This window comes from Tenrec ecaudatus, chromosome 1 (genome assembly GCF_050624435.1).
Source record: "Tenrec ecaudatus isolate mTenEca1 chromosome 1, mTenEca1.hap1, whole genome shotgun sequence".
NCBI classification, from domain to species: Eukaryota; Metazoa; Chordata; class Mammalia; order Afrosoricida; family Tenrecidae; genus Tenrec; species Tenrec ecaudatus.
The window spans coordinates 41,098,621-41,118,899 of NC_134530.1; the positions used below are offsets into that span (position 1 = coordinate 41,098,621).

At 46.2% G+C, this 20,279-nt stretch overlaps 1 non-coding gene across 1 annotated transcript; it reads right to left on the reverse strand.

Moving 5' to 3' along the window:
- Window positions 1-16,882: 16,882 nt before the first annotated feature.
- On the reverse strand, window positions 16,883-16,984 carry LOC142438253 (U6 spliceosomal RNA). Its single transcript, XR_012782669.1, has one exon. It is a non-coding gene; the product is annotated as a U6 spliceosomal RNA (small nuclear RNA).
- Between the last annotated feature and the right edge of the window lie 3,295 nt (window positions 16,985-20,279).

Genomic DNA, 20,279 nt, shown 5'->3' on the forward strand with positions numbered 1-20,279 from the left:
TCGTTGATCGTTGTACTTCTCTCTCCACCATGACTTCCCTTGCCCTGTGAACATGGATGCCTCCCAAGTGCAAGAATGTTTCTTTTATTCACTAGGATTTCAGGTGCCACTCAGTGGGCCCTTAGTGGCTCTTTGTTGAATCAGTGAATGGATGAGCCCGGGTGTAGTAATGAAGAAGGTATGCATTTCTAAGAATCAAGATAACACTCAAGACTCCAAAGTGTATAAAGCCTGTCACTGTCTAGGCCTCCACGGGCAATATTTCCTTTCATGTGCCTTCAAAGCTTCTGAAGAGGCAATATTTGAGAGTCCAGGTGATCTTCCTTACCTGGTATTCCGAGCTCTCCTGTTCCCGGACATCTGATGGCTCTGTCCCTTTTGGTCACTTTCTAGCACACCTTGATGCTCTCATCCCCACAGGCCTCTGCACGTACTCTTACTCCTGTCTCAACCTTCTCTAGCCCCTTGTCCGTCTGGCAAGATGTCTGCTTACTTTCCGGGGCTGAGTTCAGAGAACATTCTTCCTTTACAGGTCTACCGGTCTTTCTTCTTCCCGGCTGGCTCAAAATCCGACCCACCCTCCACTTCTTAGGACACACTCTGCTAAAGAACGCTTTAGCCAGGGAAGTTGCTTATTTCTGTCCTTCTTCCCCAGGAAACAGGAGCTCTTTGGGCCCAGGAGCTGTTTCCTGAGGATGATTGTAAGACTAACTATTTGCGAAATTATTGTAATGATAATGGTTACTGGTTATTCGGTGCCTGTTTTGTGCCAGCTTCAACACTCCGTCCTCACAAAAGCTCTGCGAGGTAGGACCTGTTATCATCCCCGTCTTATCGATGAGGAAACCAAGACACACAGAGATTATGGTAATTTACTCAGGATCACACTCAACCATTGAAGAGGCAGACATTGGACCTAGGCAGGCTGATTCAAGTCCCTGAACTGAGTGACTTTGGACAATGGACAGACTCTTCTCCTAGCTGGGTCTCAGGTTTGTTGTTGTTATCAAAACAATGAATTGTTGGGAAGAGATAACATTCAAAGGCTTTTTCTATGGCAGCTGACATTGGGCTGTCCAGAGATAATATCTTCGTAGCTGGCAACAGAGCCCACAGCTTGTCCTTACAGAGATGTCACTGGGACTCCATCGGGCGGGGGAGGAGGGTACTAGCAAGTGTTTGTTTCCAGGATGCTTTAAAAACAAAACAAATTTGTTGTATTTGTTGGGGAAAAAAAACAACCACAAACAAGCCCTCAAACGTCAATAGCTATAGTAGCAAGAACCCAAACCGAACTCATTGTCACACAGATTCTCATAGCCACCCAATAGGAGAGTAGGACGGCTCTATGGATAGTCTAGCATCTATAATTCTATGATGTTCATGGAACCAGGCTACCTCTTCTATCTCCTATGAAGCGGTTGGTGGGTTTGAACTGCCGACTGTACCACTAAGGAAAGTCAAGTGTCTGGCTGGTCAAAGCCTTCTTCCCCAAGATGTTCCCCGGCAGGGATTAGGGGGAGGAAGAAAAGATGGCATGGATCTGGTTGCTCGTGGATCACTGCTAAATTGACCCTAATATCAGCTATCTATATCGCGAAGAGCAGTATAATTCAACGGGTAGGCTTCTGCTAGTCCGCCTATTAATATATACATTGGTCAGGTTTCTGCAGAACCAGCATCCCGCACATCTCAGTGGCGCACAACACTAAGCATGCATTTCCTTCTCATGGGTCAGGCTGGTCTCTAGGCTCCGCCGGGCTCTGATCGGCTCAGCAGACAGAGGCAGGGGGACAGATGGTACCATGAATATAGCAGAGTGTCCTGGGCTGTGTTATTGGTCGTTTTTAGGTGCCATTGCGTTGGTTCTGAGTCACAAGTGCCCTGCTCTCAGCAGAACGAAACATTGCCCAGTGCTGCACCATCCCTGCAATTGTTACGCGTAAGCCTTTTGATGCAGCCCCTGGCTCAATCCATCTCCTCGGGAGTCTTCCTGTGTCACTGTCCCTCCACTTGATTAAGCCTGATGTCCTTCTCCAGGGACTGGTCTCTCCTTATAACATGTCCAAAGTCCGTGAGATAAAGCATCTCCATCCCAGCCCCGAAGGAGCATTCCACCTGTCCTTCCTCCCCGGCTTGTTCTTTTGGCTGTCCATGGGATTTTAATATTCTTGGACTGCGCTAGATTGTATAATCTGCTCTCCAATTCCTCATTTCCTTCTCACCCTTGCCAAAGCCTCCCTGTGGCTAGAAGATACTTCTCTGACTTCATTTTCTTTGGGTTTGGTCATGTCGCCTGCACGGACCCATGGAGAGCAGGCGGGAGTCCGTGTGCGCTAGCTCCAGGCTCTGACCTTTAGCACCATGACACACACGTGCCAGCTTCCACTGGGCTTCCGTTTCCCATGAGCCATGCTGAGACCTGAGGCCCCAGAATAAAGATCTGCCGGGCAGAGCATAGCCCAGCAGATCCTAGATAAATAGATCAGTCCAATAGATAGATTAATAGGCAGGCTATTAATTTTTTGTTCAATTATTAATGTTTAATTATTTATTATTTTGGTGCTTGCTATTATAGCTAATGAAGTTTGATTTTTTTTCCTGTTAAAACAGATGGGTCTTCGAACAAAGTGTTTGCTCACAGCCTTCCATAAGAGACACCCGAGGTGGACAAGGCTCACCAGCCTCCTCCACCCGATTCCCACATTTGGCAGATGGAGTCTAGAGTGACTGGATGCAGGGCATGGAGGGTCATGGCTTGAACTGGGAAGCGACAAAGGAAGATGTCTCCAAAGAAAGGTAGATGTGTGCTCTCCTCCAGCGCCCTTAACTGTCACATGGGTGTGGGTGGTTAGTGTCGTGTGCAGATGGAGATGGAAATGGTGGGAAGGAATCTGGAAACTTTTTGTCATTTTGGAGGCTACACATCCTTATAAAATCTGCCATCCTGATTCATCCTGGTTCATCCTGGTTCCGGCCTTGCCTGACTTCCATGTTCTGGCCTGTTGTTGGCGTGTGCAAGGTGCCATGGAGTTGGTTCCATAGTACCACAGGACAGGTCACTGCCCAGTCTTTCATGAGCTTCACAATCTTCGCTATGCCTGAGCCTATTGTTGCCGCCACTGTGTCAATCCATCTTTCTTGAAGCAGAATCAATATGTCATCTTATTCTGCCAGCCTATTTTTTAAGTCCTCATGACTTGATCGCAGGACCCTAGGGCCATGGCTACTGTGAAGGGACCCCGCTGATGGTCACAACACACCTCTTCGGAGTCTGCGTGAGTCTCTCTCTGCTGTGGTAAGACAGCACAGGTTTATTCCGGTACCGCTTTGGGGCCCAGAGGTCCAAAGCCCATTTCACAACCTCAGAGTGTTGGCAAGGTTGGTGACCCCTTCTTCAGATAATTCAATCTCTCCATTTCACCATCTCCTCGACCACTACTGATTCTGATCCTCTTCCTTCCTCCCTCTTCTAAGAACACATGGGATCGATGACCTTGGACGCATCTGGGGGATCCAGGAGAGTCTTACATCTACAGTCTCTTTTACCTATGCAAAGTAACATTCAAACTTACAGGAATTAGTATGTGGACATTGTTGATGGGGTGGTGGGAAAAGGGGATACAGTTATTCAGCCTGCCCCAAACCCCGACCGACATGGTAAGAATATCAGCAATTAGAACCCACATTACATGTTACAGTTGAAATCATATCAGTAAGTTTCAGACCCTGAGCAAGAAACCAGACTTCTGACTCTTACCTCATTAAGGTATGATTAATTTGTATTATTAGTCATTTAAATCACGGCACACGTATTAAATGTTTGCTCTAGTGTCTTGGTGATTATGTGTTGGGCTGAGATCCCCAAGGTCAGCAGTTTGAAGCCGCCAGGCAGGGTTTTCTACTACCTGAATGAGTGTCAGTCTTGGAGACACACAGGAGCATTTCTCACCCGTCCCAAAGGCTCGCTCTGAGTCATCATCCGTTTGATGGCAGCGAGTTTGGTCTTAGCACCCAACACTGTTCAAAGCACCTTTGCATGCTCCATTCCGAGTTATTATTACCCTCATTTTACACATGAGAAAACAGAGTTTTAGGGAAAGGAGGAAAACCTCTCAAAAGCTCATCGTCTTTAAGCTGTGGAATTGGGATTGGAACCCTGGTCGTCTATTCTAAAATGTCGCGTGTAGCAGATGTTCTTGGGGCCCCACTCCCATCCCTGTACCAAGTCAGTTGCCCTAGCTGCTGTGAGTGATGGGTAATAGCCCACAGTTCCCCTTGTCTCCCGAGAATTGCTCTTGTCCACAGGAGCGCTTTCACCAGGGAATTCCTGGGAGGCTGTACCTGCCCTCATGGGTGGCCCAGTCAGTGACTAGTTGACATCGGTTATATACAATATTGGCCATTGTCCCTCAAGGTAGGACAACTGTGATGCCATATTTGCTCCAGGGCTCCTGTTGGGATTCGGCCAAGGCTAAACTTCCTATCTTTATTTAGCTCCTCCTGCCCTGTCCTATTTTATTCACTTCCAGGGAATTCCCATCTCCAGTGTGTCTTTAGGGAATCTGACCTAAGACACGCGATCAGTTAGGGTTTGATCCGGGAAATGACCAAGGGTTGGGCTGAATAATAAGGGAGTTGTTTTAGCTATTTTACCTCATACGCCTGTAATGGCTGCTTAAACCGTCTACGTCAAAGTTGCTATTGCTGCATCGGGTGCTCCTCCCACCAGGGCTCAGGCAGGCAGTTGGAAAGCAGTGGCTGCGACCCTCTCTCAGTTTACCCCACATACGCCTCCCTAACTTTATCTAACTTCCAAATGAAGACAGCGGCGAAATCATGATTCCTCCCAACCTAATACTAATACCTCAGATCCAGCAAAAAATAGTCATCTTCGTCCCCAAAGAGGGAACAGACTCTTATTTTCTGTGCTACATTCATCTCTCTGTCTTGCCGGGACAAGCATTCTATTTTAATTTTTATCATTTTACTGGGGGCTCGTACAACTCTTATCACAATCCATACATACATCAATTGTGTAAAGCACATTTGTACATTTGTTCCCATCATTCTCAAAACATTTGCTTTCTACTTGAGCCCTTGATATCAGCTCCTCATTTTCCCCCTCCCTCCCTGCTCTCCCCTCCCTTATGAACCCTTGATAATTTATAAATTATTATTTTGTCATCTTGCCCTTTCCGATGTCTGCCTTCACCCACTTTTCTGTTGTCCATCCCCAGGGAGGAGGTTATATGTAGATCCTTATCATCAGTTCCCCCTTTTTACCTCAGTTTCCCTCTACCCTCCTAGTATCGCCACTCTCACCACTGGTCCTGAAGGGATCATCTGTCTTGGATTCCCTGTGTTTCTAGTTCCTATCTGTACCAGTGTACATCCTCTGGTCTAGCCAGATTTGTAAGGTAGAATTGGGATCATGATAGTACGTGGGGAAGGGGGAAGCATTGAAGAACTAGAGGAAAGTTGTATGTTTCATTGTTGCTACCCTGCACCCTGCCTGGCTCATCTCTTCCCCATGACCCTTCTGTAAGGGGATGTCCAGTTGCCTACAGATGGGCTTTGGGTCTCCACTCCACACCCACCCTCATTTACAATCATAGGATTTTTTTGTTCTTTGATGCCTTATAACTGGTCCCTTCTACCCCCTGTGATCACAAAGGCTGGCGTGCTTCTTCCATGTGGACTTTGTTGCTTCTGAGATAGATGACTGCTTATTTACCTGCAAGCTTTTAAGACCCCAGATGTTATATCTTTTGATAAGCAGATTTGCTTATGCATACATTTGTCTTCAGCAATCGTGTTGGGAAGGTGTGCATCATGGAAAGTCAATTTAATAGAACAAAGTGTTCTTGCATTGAATAAGTACTTGAGTGGAGGCCCAATGTCCATCTTCTGTCTTAATAATAAACCTGTAAATATATGCATGTAGATCTATTTTCCCACCAGCCTATATAAATACATTTACATATGAGCATGTCAGTATTTAGAGCTCTATAAATGCGCTTTGCCTCCTAGTTCTTTCCTCTGCTTCCTTTTACCTTCCTCTAGGGACGAGCATTCTTACAGAAACACAATCTATTGCCGTCGAGACGATTTCCAGTCATGGAGACCACATCTTGTTGTTGTTAGGTGCTGTTGGGTCTTATCCTACTCATTGCGACCCCCTGTCAGACAGAGAAAACACCGCTGGTTTGGGCCATCCTCAGAATTGCTGTGATGTTTGAGCCCATTGTTGCAGCTCCTGTGTCAACTCATCTCATGGAGGACCTTCCTTTTGCTTCAATTCTCTACGAAGCATAATATCCGCCAGACACTGGTCCCTCCTGGTAGCATATCCAAAGTTTGTGAGACAGTCTCCCATCCTCTGTTCCAAAGAGCATTCTGCTTATACTGCTTCCAAGATACATTAGTTGGTACTTTGGATTTGCTTCGCCAGAATGGTAATTCCACTGCATCAGTTCTTCTCTGATCTTCCCGATTCACTGTCCAACTTTCACATGCATATGAGGGGATTGAAAACACTATGGCTGGATCAGGCACACCGTAGCCCTCAAGTGACATTCTTGCTCTTTGCAGGGTTGTTGCAAGGTGTCATCAGGTCGGTTCCGACCCACAAGGACGTAATGCACAACAGAGCCAAACACAGCCTGGTTCTGTGCCATCCTCATAATCATTCCTAAGCCTGAGCTCATTGTTGCAGCCCCAGTGTCAGTCTGTCTCAGTGCGGGCCTTCTTCTCCTTGGCTGCCCCTCCACCCTATCTATCATGCTGTCCTTCTCCAGGGACTGGTCTCTCCTGGCAACATGTCCAAAGTGTGGAAGATGAAGTCTGGCCATCCCTGACTAATGTGCACTCTGGCTGTACATCTTCTGAGACAGATTGGTTCCAAGCAGTCCATGGTACTTCCGATTTTCTGCTCCAGCACCGCAATTCAAATGCATCAATTATGCTTCAGTCTTTCTTGTCCACGGTCCAATTTTCACATGCAAATGAGGCAACGAAAATGCCCTGGCTTGGGTCAGGCACATCTTAGTCCTCACAGTAGCGTCCTTGATTTTCAGTACTCTTAAGAGGTCTTGTACAGAAGATTTACCTAATGCAACGCCTCTTTCGATCTCTTGACTGCTGCTCCCATGAGCATTGAAGGTTCATTTGTGAGGATTTTGGACTTCTTGATGTTGAGCTGCAATTCACACGGAAGGCTGACATCCTTGATCTTCATCAACAGGTGCTCCCAGGCCTCCTTGATTTCATCAAGCAAGATTGTGTCGTCTGCATGCTGGATGTTGTTAATAAGCCTTCCTCCAATCCTGATGCCACGTTCTTCTTCATAGAATCCGGCTTCGTTGATTATTGGCTCGGCCTACAGATTGAATAAGTATGGTGAGAGGATGCAACTCTTTCCCACACCCTTCCTGACTCTAAACTATGCAGTGTTCCCTTTGCAGAACTGCCTCTTGATCCAAGTGCAAGTTCCACGTGAGCATAAGGAAATGTTCCGGAATTTCCCTTCTTCTAAGGTTAGGGTCCACACCGACCAAGGCCTTGGCATCGTCAAGAAACACAACTTGGAGAGGGGGAAGATGGCCGACAGGGACACCCGCATACTCTGAGAGCTCCTCCAAACAAAGCGGGATTGGCGACCAGGTAGCTGAATAGTAAGAGTCTGGTGAGTGAAATATCCCCCTGGGTCAGCACCCCAGTCCTACCCCACGTATTTGTCCGGAGCAGGGGTCTAGGTGAAAGAGGACCGGACTAGTGGGACATCTCTGGCCACTAAGCTGCCGTGAGCTCACTGGCGACCGGCTTAGGCTCCATCCCCAAACCCGACGCCAGCCCAGAGCCGCTTGCCTGCCCTGCCTACTCCAGCGGCCCACTCCCCACTCCCTATGGCGGATCCCCACTGGGAGAGAAGCTTTCCTCTACCGCAGTTCCCCTCTCCCCACAGGGCAGCCATCTGCCCTCGGGCCCACGTCCCTCCCTCCATTCATCCAAGCTCAGGGGAGCGGACCCGTGGGTTGTCTGGCGACCCCCACGGGGGACCATCCACCCGCATCGCTGCCGCGGACCTCTCCACCTGCCCTCCGTGCGCTGGCCTCCCACCCCCGCCCGCCCCCGCCAGCCCCTGGCAGCCTAGCGCCAGCTCCACTCCTGGCGGGGACCCTGCGCTGAGCACTTCCCGCCAACAGGAGCCATAGCCCAACCCGCGCCTGTCCCGGACCCTGAGCTTCCGCGGAGCGCCGTGCCCCGCGCTGCTGAGTCTGCCCACCAAGGGCCCCCCCCTGCTCAAGGCACAAGAGTAGGTGCCCTCCCCAGGGTGCTGCGGGGACCCCGGCGGCCGCGACTCTGAGCCTGAGCAGAGGAAGGGCGCCATTGCCCCCTGCGGTTTTGCGCCAAGCCTCCTTTGCCGGCGCCATTACCCCCTGCGGTTTCGCGCCAAAAGGGCGGAGAGCGAACACCATTGTTCCCTGCAGTGCCCCGCAGCTGCCTGCGCAGCTATCCAAGGGGCCTCCCCGCGCCCGCTCACAGCCCGGGCAGATCAAACACTCCACCTGCAGTGGAGCCTGGGTCTCGGCTTTGCAGTCCCTGAGGAGCCGTCAGTGAGCTCCAGCCAGCTCTCACCACCTGGGGCCCTGTTGGGTCCCCAGTGCCAGCCCTAAGCCTGCCGCAGCCCGCCCCAGTCACCCCAGGAGACGGCACAGTGGCCTGAGCCTCCACACAATAAGGTTACTCCTGTCTCCCAGAAGCATGGGGCCTATTAAAGGATCAAGGAAAAATCAACAGACTACATCACTCCCAACAAAAAAATCAGAAAAACGAGGCACTTTAACAGACCTAACGTCACTCATAGAAGAAACAGATATAGATCAGCCACAAAAGGAAATCTTCAGAACTCTGCTTGCAGTAATACAGGAGCTAAGAGAAGCAAACCAAAATAAGGATGCAACGATAGAAGGGATGAAATGCACAATAGAGGGGATGAAGTCCACAATAGAGGGGATGAATACTATCCACCAAAAGGAACTGCAGAAACTAACAGAGGCCACACAAAAGGTCACAGAAGCTATATCTAGGCTTGAGGAGGCTGAGAACCGTATCAGTGAACTCGAGGATGCTCAAACCAAACGAAGCAAGCGAGAAAAACAATCAGATAGGAAAATTAAAGAAACAGAAGACAGCCTGAGATCAATGACAGATGCTATGAAGAGGAATAATATTCGAATAATCGGTCTACCGGAACACAACATAACACACAAATCGACCGCCAAGATAGCAAAGGAATTCCTGGAAGAAAATTTCCCCAACCTAACAAAGGAGAATCCGACTCTCATACAGGAAGCAGAGAGGACGCCGGCTAAGCTAAACACCAAGAAGAACACGCCAAGGCATATAATTGTAAAATTATCCAACTTAGAGGAAAAAGAGAAAATTCTACGAGCATCAAGAGAAAGGAAGACAGTCACATACAAAGGAGCGCAGGTAAGGTTATGCTCAGACTTATCAGCAGAAACCATGAAGAGGAGGAGAGAATGGAGCAACATCTTCCAAAAACTGAAAGATGAAAATGCCTCCCCCAGAATCCTATACCCTGCCAAGTTATCCATTAAGATAGAGGGTAAGATAAGGGTCTTCCAGGACAAGGAAGAACTCAAAAAATATACTGCAAGTCACCCGACCCTGCAGAACATACTGGCTGACTCACTATGGCCAGAAGATCAAGCTCCAACTAGAACCACCAGGAGACCACCATATAGCCCATCTCCATCTAGAAGCCAACATGCCAGCAACACGTACCAGGACAACACGGTCTCAGATGGAAAAGAGGACAGGATAGAAACCCTCCACTCAAACGCAGTACACTGATATGAAGGAAGATAGGCAAAGACCCAAAACACAAAACAGAATATGGCAACCATGAAGCCAGAGATTGTAATAATCACTTTGAATACAAATGGGCTCAATTCATATGTTAAAAGAAAGAGGCTAAAGGATTGGATTAGAAAACATAACCCATCAATCTGCTGCCTGCAAGAGACACACCTTAAGCAAGCAGACAAGCATATGCTGAGAATAAAGGGCTGGCAGAAAGTTTACCAAGCAAATGGTAACTCCAAGAAGGCAGGAGTGGCTATCTTAATCTCCGACAAAATGGATCTCAAGATCCAAAACATAAAAAGAGACAAAGAGGGACATTACATAATGCTCAAAGGCTCAGTAAACCAGGAAGCAATAAGCATACTGAATATTTACGCACCTAATAATGGTGCGGCAAATTTCGTCAAACAAACTATTAAAAAAATGACAGAAGAAATCACGGAAACAACAATAATAGTGGGGGACTTCAACACTCCACTATCAGAGAAAGACAGGTCACAGGGAAAGAAGCTCAGCAAAGAGGCCAGAGAGCTAAACAATGTAATTAGGCAACAGGGCCTGATAGACATCTATAGAGCCTTTCATCCAAAAGCAAAAGGTTTCACATTCTTCTCCAATCCACACGGATCTTTCTCAAGAATAGATCACATGCTGGGGCACAAGGCCAGCCTGAGTAAATTCAAACACATAGATATTATCCAGACGTCTTTCTCAGACCACCATGCCATAAAGCTGGAGATTAATAGAAGGGCACCCAGAAAAGCAAGGGCCACCAATTGGAGAATAAACAACGATCTCCTGCGACATGAATGGGTTAAGGTCCAGATCAGAGAGGATATCAGGAAATTTCTAGAAACTAATGAGAACGAGCATACAACATATCAAAACTTATGGGACACTGCAAAGGCAGTTATCAGAGGTAGCTTGATATCACTGAATGCATACACGAAAAAAGAAGAAAGGCGTATGACAGATATGTTAACACAAAACCTCCAACAACTAGAACAGAGTCAACAGAACTACCCCTCCAATAGCAAGAGAAAAGAAATAATAAAAATCAGGGCGGAGTTAAACCAGTGGGAAGACAAAAGAACAATGCAAAGGATTAACGCAACTAGAAGCTGGTTTTATGAACGAATTAATAAAATTGACACTCCCCTGGCAAAGCTTACCAAAGATAGAAAGGAACAATCATCAATAGCCAGGATGAGGGATGAATCGGGGGCAATAACAACAGACCCCAATGAGATAAAAAGGATAATCACAAAGTACTATGAAGGTTTGTATTCTAATGAATTCAGAAACCTGGAAGACATGGATAAATATTTAGAAAAACAATCTATCCCTAGATTATCTGAGACAGAGATCAAGAACCTCAACAAACCCATAGCGAAGGAAGAAATAGAGAGTGTCATCAAAAACCTACCAAGGAAAAAGGCCCCAGAGCCAGATGGCTACACAGCAGAATTTTACCAAACATTCAGGGAAGAGCTGACACCGATCCTCTACAAAGTATTCCATAACATAGAAAAGAACGGCAAGCTCCCAAACTCATTTTACGAAGCCAGCATTACTTTGATACCCAAACAGGGAAAAGACCCCACAAGTGTAGAGAATTATAGACCAATATCTCTAATGAACATAGATGCAAAAATCCTTAACAAAATATTGGCCAATAGAATACAAAGGAACATCAAACATATCATTCACCACGACCAAGTAGGATTCATCCCAGCGATGCAGGGATGGTTTAACATCCGAAAATCCATCAATATCATACACCACATCGAGAAGAAAAAGGATAAAAACCATATGATAATATCCATAGATGCAGAAAAAGCATTTGACAACATCCAGCATCCATTCCTAATCAAAACACTCATGAAGATAGGATTGGAAGGTAAGTTCCTCAAGCTCATACAAGCTATCTATGAAAGACCAACAGCCAACATCATAGTCAATGGAGAAAAGACAAGAACAATACCACTGAAAAAGGGTACAAGACAAGGATGCCCCCTGTCCCCTCTTCTATTCAATATCGTTTTGGAGGTTCTGGCTAACAACATAAGACAGCGGAAGGACATCAAAGGGATCCAGTTGGGAGAGGAGGAGGTGAAACTATCGTTATTTGCAGATGACATGATCCTATACATTGAAGACCCCCAAAACTCCACAGTTGGAATACTTACAGCAATAGAGGAATATGGAAGAGTAGCAGGATACAAGATCAATAAACAGAAGTCGGTAGGGTTTCTATACACATCGGACAGGGCCATGGAAGAGGCGATTAAGAGGGAAGTACCCTTCACAGTAGCCAAGAACAAACTGAAATACCTAGGAATATACTTAACAAAAAATACTAAAGACCTATATAAGCATAATTATAAAACCCTATTACAGGAAACCAAAAGTGACCTTCACAAATGGATGAAGCTCCCCTGCTCATGGTTAGGTAGGCTGAACATAGTAAAGATGACAGTTCTTCCTAAAGCACTCTACAAGTTCAATGCTATACCAATCCAATTACCATTAACCTTCTTCAAAGAATTGGAAAAACTGACCACCAACTTCATATGGAGAGGGAAGAAACCCAGAATTAGCAGAGAACTCCTCAAGAAGAAGGACACAATTGGAGGACTCGCCCTACCTGATTTTAATGCCTACTACACAGCTACAGTGGTCAAAACAGCATGGTACTGGCACAACGATAGACACTCAGACCAGTGGAAAAGAATAGAAAGCCCAGGAGTAAAATCATCAGCATATAGACAACTGATCTTCGACAAGGGTCCCAAAAACGTCAAGTGGGAAGCAGATGCCCTCTTTAATAAGTGGTGCTGGAAACAATGGATATCCACATGTAGAAAGTTGAAACAAGACGTCTACCTCACCCCATGCACAAGAATACACTCAAGGTGGATCACAGATCTAGAAGTCAAACCCCAAACCATCAGGACCATTAAGGAGGGAATCGGGACTAATCTCAGAGCACTGGCCCAGGGAGCACATAGGCTCACTGCAACAGGGAAGGGGACACACATAGGTGATCTGGAAATTGACAAATGGGATCTAATAAGAATAAAACACCTGTGCACCTCAAAAGACTTTGCCAAGAGGGTGACAAGGCAACCCACAGACTGGGAGAAGATTTTTAGTAATGACACGTCAGACAAAGGGCTCATTACTAAAATCTACAACACCATCATGACCTGCAAAAAGAGGAAAACAGTTAACCCCCTAAGGAAGTGGGCAAAAGAAATGAGAAGAACTTTCACTAGAGAGGAGATCAATATGGCCAATAAATATATGAGAAAGTGCTCGAAGTCCCTTGCCATAAGAGAAATGCAAATCAAAACAACCATGAGATACCACCTAATACCCCTCAGGCTAGCTCAGATCAGTAAATCAGAGAGCAACAAGTGTTGGAGGGGCTGTGGTGAAATAGGAACCCTCCTCCACTGCTGGTGGTCGTGCAGATTTGTACAGACACTGTGGAAAGCAATCTGGCGATACCTAAAGAAAATGGAAATTGATCTACCTTACGACCCAGCCATCCCTCTACTGGGCATATACCCGGTTGAAGCAGCAAATAAAACACGACCAGTCATATGCGCTCCAATGTTTATTGCGGCACAATTCACAATAGCAAAGACTTGGAAACAGCCTAAGTTTCCATCGATAGACGGGTGGATTAGCAAACTTTGGCACATACACACAATGGAGTATTATGCAGCACTAAAAAGCACCGATGAGCACATGAAACATGTTATTTCATGGGAAGAGCTGGAAGGAATTATGTTAAGCGAGGTAAGCCAGACCCAAAGGGACAGGTACAACATGAATCCCCTGAGGTAAGTACAATCAGCATGACAGAAATGGGGCATTAATCCACCCAAGGGGAGGGTATGGTTTATATCTCCACAGGGAAAGTGGGACCAGACTTCAACCCAGTGTTGCAAGGTGTGAATGCAATATCCCGGCGTGGAGGACGGAACCGGTGGAGAGGTCTGGGAGGCTGGCCCCAGCACCATAAATTAAGTGGATTCCTGCCCCTCCCCCGAAAAGAACTTGTTCCAAAGGACGACATTGACCCTGCAGCTATGGGAGATGGACATATTTGATCAGAGCACACGGGAGCAGATGAAGGGGCAGGAGGAGAGAGTGGAGCACAGCCTGGCCCACCAGGCCGTGAGGATGATGTTCCTGAGTAGAGCAGCCAGTCCACAGAGAGAACAACATGGCTGGCCCTACTATGAGACATGATGCCCCTCAGTGACTAAGGGCGATACAGGGGACAGCACCGGAGACACAGTGTGGGAATTGCACCTGACCTGATCCCACCACACCGAGGCAAATCACTGGGGGAGTGCAGCGGAACAGCAAGGGAATGGAGTGGCAAGGTCCCCAGGGAATGCTGAAAGTGGACTTTGGGGCCAGGGCATGGTGCCCCAACAGACTGGACTGGAAAACGCTCCTAAGGGCCAGCAAAGATCCCTGAACTAACTACAAGCTTTTCTCTTGTGAACTGTTTTGTTCTGTTCTTTTTCAGTGGTTTGTTTTGGTTGTTTTGTTGTCTGGTTGTATACTGTTGCTTTGTGTTCCTCTGTCTAGTTTTCGTGCATGTTAGTGACTCCACAGGTCTGTCTGAATAGGACAGGCTGGATGAACTATCTGGATGAAAAACAACGGGACCGACAGTTCCGGGGGGACTTGGGGTGGGGGGTAGGGAGGGTAAGGAAGTGGTGTTAACAAACCCAGGGACAAGGGAAAAACATGGGACCCCAAAGGGTAGAGAAGGGGGAGTGGCAGGCCTGATGGGAAATGATCAAGGGTAAGGTTGCTTAGAGAAGAGGTATACTCTAGCCCAGGTGGCGATGAAGCATGGTAGTAGGGCAGGAGGAAGGTCAAGGGAGATGGAGGAAAGAGCTAGGAGTCAAAGGGCATTCATGGAGGTCTAGACAAAGACATGTACATGCAAATATATATAGGAGGTTGGGGAAATAGATCTTTGTGTCGATATTTATAGGTCAAGTATTAAGGTGGCGGAAGGACCTTGGGTCTCTACTCAAACACTCCCTCTATGCATGAATACCTTCTTTTATTAAATTGGAACTCTATGATGCTCACTCTCCCGACACAACGGCTGGAGCCAAAGTGGGTGAACAAGTAAATGTGGTGAAGAAAGCTGATGGTGCCCGGCTATCAAAAGAGATAGTGACTGGGGTCTTAAAGGCTTGAAGATAAACAAGCGGCCATCTAGCTCAGAAGCAACAAAGTCCACATGGAAGAACACACCAGCCTGTGTGATCGAGTGGTCCCAAAGGGATCAGTTACCAGGCATCAAAGAACAAAAAATCATATCACTGACTGCACACCTCCATGATAGGATCGCTGAAGACAAATGGGTGCACAAGCAAATGTGGTGAAGAAAGCTGATGGTGCCCGGCTATCAAAAGAGATAGTGTCTGGGGTCTTAAAGGCTTGAAGGTGAACAAGCGGCCATCTAGCTCAGAAGCAAATAAGCCCACATGGAAGAAGCACACCGGCCAGTGCGATCACGAGGTGCCAAGGGACCAGGTATAAGGCATCATGCAAAAAAAAAAGATATAAGTGTGTGTATGTATGTGTATATGTGTGTATATGTATATATGTATATGTATATATATACCATATTAAATGAAGGGGGAAGTGCAGAGTGGAGACCCAAGGCCCAAGTGTCGGCCAATGGAGATCCCCTCATAGAGGGGCTTAGGAGAGGAGATGGGTTAATTAGGGTGTGAGGTAGTATCGATGAAGAACACAGCTTTCCCCCAGATCCTGGATGCTTCCTCCCCCCAACTACCATGATCCGAATTCTACCTTGCAGGGCTGGATAGGACAGAGGCTGTACACTGGTACATATGAGGGTTGGAGGTACAGGGAATCCAGGGTGGATGATACCTTCAGGACCAAGGGAGTGAGGGACGATGCTGGGAGAGTGGAGGGTGAGTGGGTTGGAAAGGGGGAACGGATTACAAGGAGCCACATGTGACCTCTTCCCTGGGAGAGGGACAGCAGAGAAGGGGGGAAGGGAGACCCCGAATAGGGCAAGATATGACAAAATAACGAGGTATAAATTACCAAGGGCATATGAGGGAGGGGGGAAAGGGGAGGGAGGGGGGGGAAAAAAAAGGACCTGATGCAAGGGGCTTAAGTGGAGAGCAAATGCCTTGAGAATGATTGGGGCAGGGAATGTATAGATGTGCTTTATACAATTGATGTATGTATATGTATGGATTGTGGTAAGAGTTGTTGGAGTCCCTAATAAAATGTAAAAGAAGAAAAGAGAAAAAAATGATTAGGGCAAAGACTGTACAGATGTGCTTTATACAATTGATGTATGTATATGTATGAACTGTGAAAAGAATTGTATCAGCCCCAATAAATTGTTAAAAAAAAACAAAACTTTCTTATAATATAAAAAAAAAAAAAGAAACACAACTTAACATCTTTCTGGTATTCTCTGCTTTCAGCCAAGATCCATCTGGCATCAGTAAGGAATCTCTTGTTTGAAGTCCTTTCCTGACTCCGGTCTGAACCGCTGGCAATTCCCTGTCAATGTGCTGCTGTGATCTTTGTTGGACAATCAGAAGCAACACTTTCTTGGAATGTGATATCACTGAGATTGTTCCATAGTTTGAGCACTCGGTTAGGTCACTTTTCTTTGGAGTGGGTACAAATACTCATCTCTTCCTGTCAGTAGGCCCAGTAGCTGTCTTCCAAATTCCATGGCATAGATGAGAGTGCTTCCAGGGCTTCACCAGCTTGCTGAAACATTTCAGCTGGTATGCCTGGAGCCTTGCTCTTGGCCAGTGCCTTCAGTGCAGCTGGCACTTCTTCCTGCAGCACCACCGGTCTTTGTCCGAATACTGCCTCCTTAAGTAGTGGAAGGGTGACTAGTCTTTTTGTATGGTGACTCTGCATTCTTTCCGCCTTCTTGTTTGACTGGAGATATGTGGCGCGCTTCACAAATTTGCATGTCATCCTTGCACAGGGGCCATGCCAATCTTTTCTGTATCATCCCAATTTTGATGCTTCCTGCCTCATTCGGTGTTTTGCTCATACATTCTTTCAGTATTTCAACTGGAGGCTTAAACATTTTCTTGAATTCTTTCAGTTCTAGATATGCTAAGCGTGTTCTTCCCTTTGGGTTTTCGGATTCCACGCCTTTGCACATCTCATTATATTTGGCTTTGTCTTCTGGAGCTGGTCTTTGAAATTTCCTGTTCAGCTCTTGGACTGCATCATTTTCCCCATTTGCTCGAGCTACCCTATGATTATGAGCAAGTTTCAGAGTCTCTTCTCACATCCACTTCTATCTTATTTCCCCTGTCTCCTCTCTTTTTAACGACCGTTTCCTTCCTTTATGATTGATGGTCTGGATGTCTTACCACAGCGCCTCTGGTCCTCCGTCATGAGTGTTTAATACATCAACTCTGTTCTTCGGATGTTCTCGAAATTCACGAGGGATAGACTTAAAGTTGTATTTTGGCTCTTATGGGTTTTTAAAAAATTTCTTCAACTTTGTCCTTAACGTGCATCTGAGCAATTGATGGTCTATTTCACAGTCAGCCCTGAGTCTGGTTTTAGCTGCTGATACTAAGCTTCTCCACCATCTCTTCCCACAAATGTAACCAATTTGATGTCCGTGCATTCCATCTGTTTATGTGTATAGTCAACTTCTGTGTTGCTGGAAAAAGATATTTTCCATGAACAAGTCGTTGGCTTGGCAAAATTCTATCATGTGCTCTACAGCTTTGTTTCTGTCACCAAGTCCATACTTTCTACGTATAGTTCCTTCTTGCTTCCAACTTTTGCATTCCAATTGCCAATAATTATCAACGTACCTTGATTACATATTTGATTGATTTCTGACTGACGGCATCGGTAGAATTCTTCAATTTCTTCATCACTAGCTATTGGATTGGTGCATAAATTTGAGTAATAGCTGTATTGATTGGCTTTTCTTAAAGAACGATAAATATAATCCTGTCACAGACAGCATTGTGCTTCGTGGTTGATTTTGCAAGGCCTCTTTGACAGTGAATGCCCAGCCATTCTTCTGGGTTGTGTTGTCCCCGACAGAGTGAGTCCTATGATTTTCTGATTCAGAATGGTCAATACCAGACCACTGAAGCTCACCAATGCCTCTCACTTTGTACATTCCAATTTTTAATCAGAAGATTTTTTCACTCCTTACCTTGAGTTGCTCCCCACCATGGTTGACCCACTCCGAGCAATCAGCTCCTCCTCATTCACATTTCAAGTACACTCACGCCCCAGGGGGCCCATCGTCTGGCACTGAGTTAGTTAGTTTATTGTGCCAACCTGGCCGATAAACACATGTGGGATTAATTGAAGGGTGGAGGGATAAATGGCTCGCCTTTCTAGTTCTCGGGTCTCTTGCTTTGTGATGGTTGGACCAGGGTGCAGCTGCCTTAGCCGTTCCCAGCTTCAGCTTTCAAGGCTGATTTCCTGCAAGACATCCACAAGGAGAAGCCGCATGGACCTACCCCGATGCAGCCCTGGGTGCTGGAGCAGCCGTGTGGAGACCCCTGCCCGCGCTGAGATGCTTACATGCTCACTGACTCGGCTTTCCTCCTGCAGTTGGTGTCATTGCGTCTGTTTTGTGAGATGGAGGAGGACTTTGTGGATTGGTGTCGGACATATGGGTTAATGTTGGACTTGTGGGCTTGGGCAGCATTGGGTTAGGATGTTTTCTTGATGCGCACTTAACCTTTATATAAAACTCTCTCTTATACGTGAGGTTCTGTGGATTTGTTTCTCTAAAGTACTCAGGCTAACACAGACACTATCCCCGGGGACGTTCTACCTTCATTCATTAGACCTTCAGTGTGTGAGAATGCTTCCAAGGTACGCACTCCTCTGACGTGGGGAGCCAGGTCCATCTTCTTTGCTCTTAGTCTGGAAGCTTTCCTGTGTCACTTTGGGTCGCACAGCTGGCATTTAAAATACCAATGACACAGCTCCCAGCATCAACAGCAACACACGAGCCACCACAGTATGACAAACTGACAAGCAAGCTCTTTGCAGTAGATTTGCCCAGTGTAATAGATTTACTGCTTCCATGAGCTTTGGTTGTGGATCTAAGTAAAATTAAATCCTTGACAAGTTCAATCTCTTTTCCTTTTATCAGGAGATAGTCTATTGGTGTAGTTGTGAGGTTTTTGGTTTTCTTTACACGGAGTTGTAATACACATTGAAGACGGTGGTCTTTGATCTCCATTCCAAAGCATTTCAAGTTCTCTCCATGGTCAGCAAGCTAGGTTGTATCATCTGCGTGTCGCAAGTTGTTGATGAGCCTTCCTCTAATCCTCTTGCCGTGTGTTTTTTTTATCTAGCTCAACTTCTCAGATTCTGATCAAATAAGGATGATAAAAGGATATAACCCTGCCACGTACTTTTCCTGATTTTAAACTATGAAGTTTCCTCCTATTCTGCTGGAATGACTGCTTCTTAGCACACGCACATGTTCCGCCCGAGCACAATGGAACTCCTATTCTTCTCAATGTCATCCATAGTTCTCATAGTCATCCATAGTTTGTATGATCCACACAGTCAGAGGAACGCCTTTACCTAGTCAATGAAGCACAAGTAAACATCTTCCTGGTATTCTCTACTTTCAGTAAAGATCTGTCTGATATCAGCAATGATATCCCTTGTTCCAAATCCTCGTCTGAATGCAGCTTGAATTTCTCACAGTTCCCCACTGATGTCTAGCTACAGCTGCTTTTGAATTATCTTGAGCAAAATGTTACTTGTATGTGATATTAATGATAGTGTTCAATAATTTCCACAAAATTATCAGGTTGAATTCAATTCATGGAGACTACGTCTTAGATATCCCATAATTTAAATACTAAATTCTATGGTTTGTTACTCCCCTGTTATGTTCCCTGATAAAAGCATGCCTCCCTAGGAAGCTAACCAGAAGAGCCTAAGGTCATGGAGACAGAAAGCAAGCACTGTACTAGTGGATTCCATAGGGTCAAAGTGAGAGGTAACACTCGCAATTCCATACCTTGATTCCCAGACCGGTGAATCTGGCTAGAGGAGAAATCGCACTATTCTATGTAATAGCATTATTGCTGGTTTAAAGCACACACCATATCCTGGAGACTTTTACCCCAACCCCACAGGTGTTGCCATGCACTGGTCGCATACGTGAGCCTGCAGGCCATTCCCTCATTCTGTCATGCCAACAGGCTGCTTCAGGATAATGGAGAGCATGATGAGGCAGGCGACTTACCTGAGCATGGCCTCATCATTGCACACATTTTCTAAAAAATATCCCTTGTCCAAAAGAAAAGATATGCAAAAGAGCA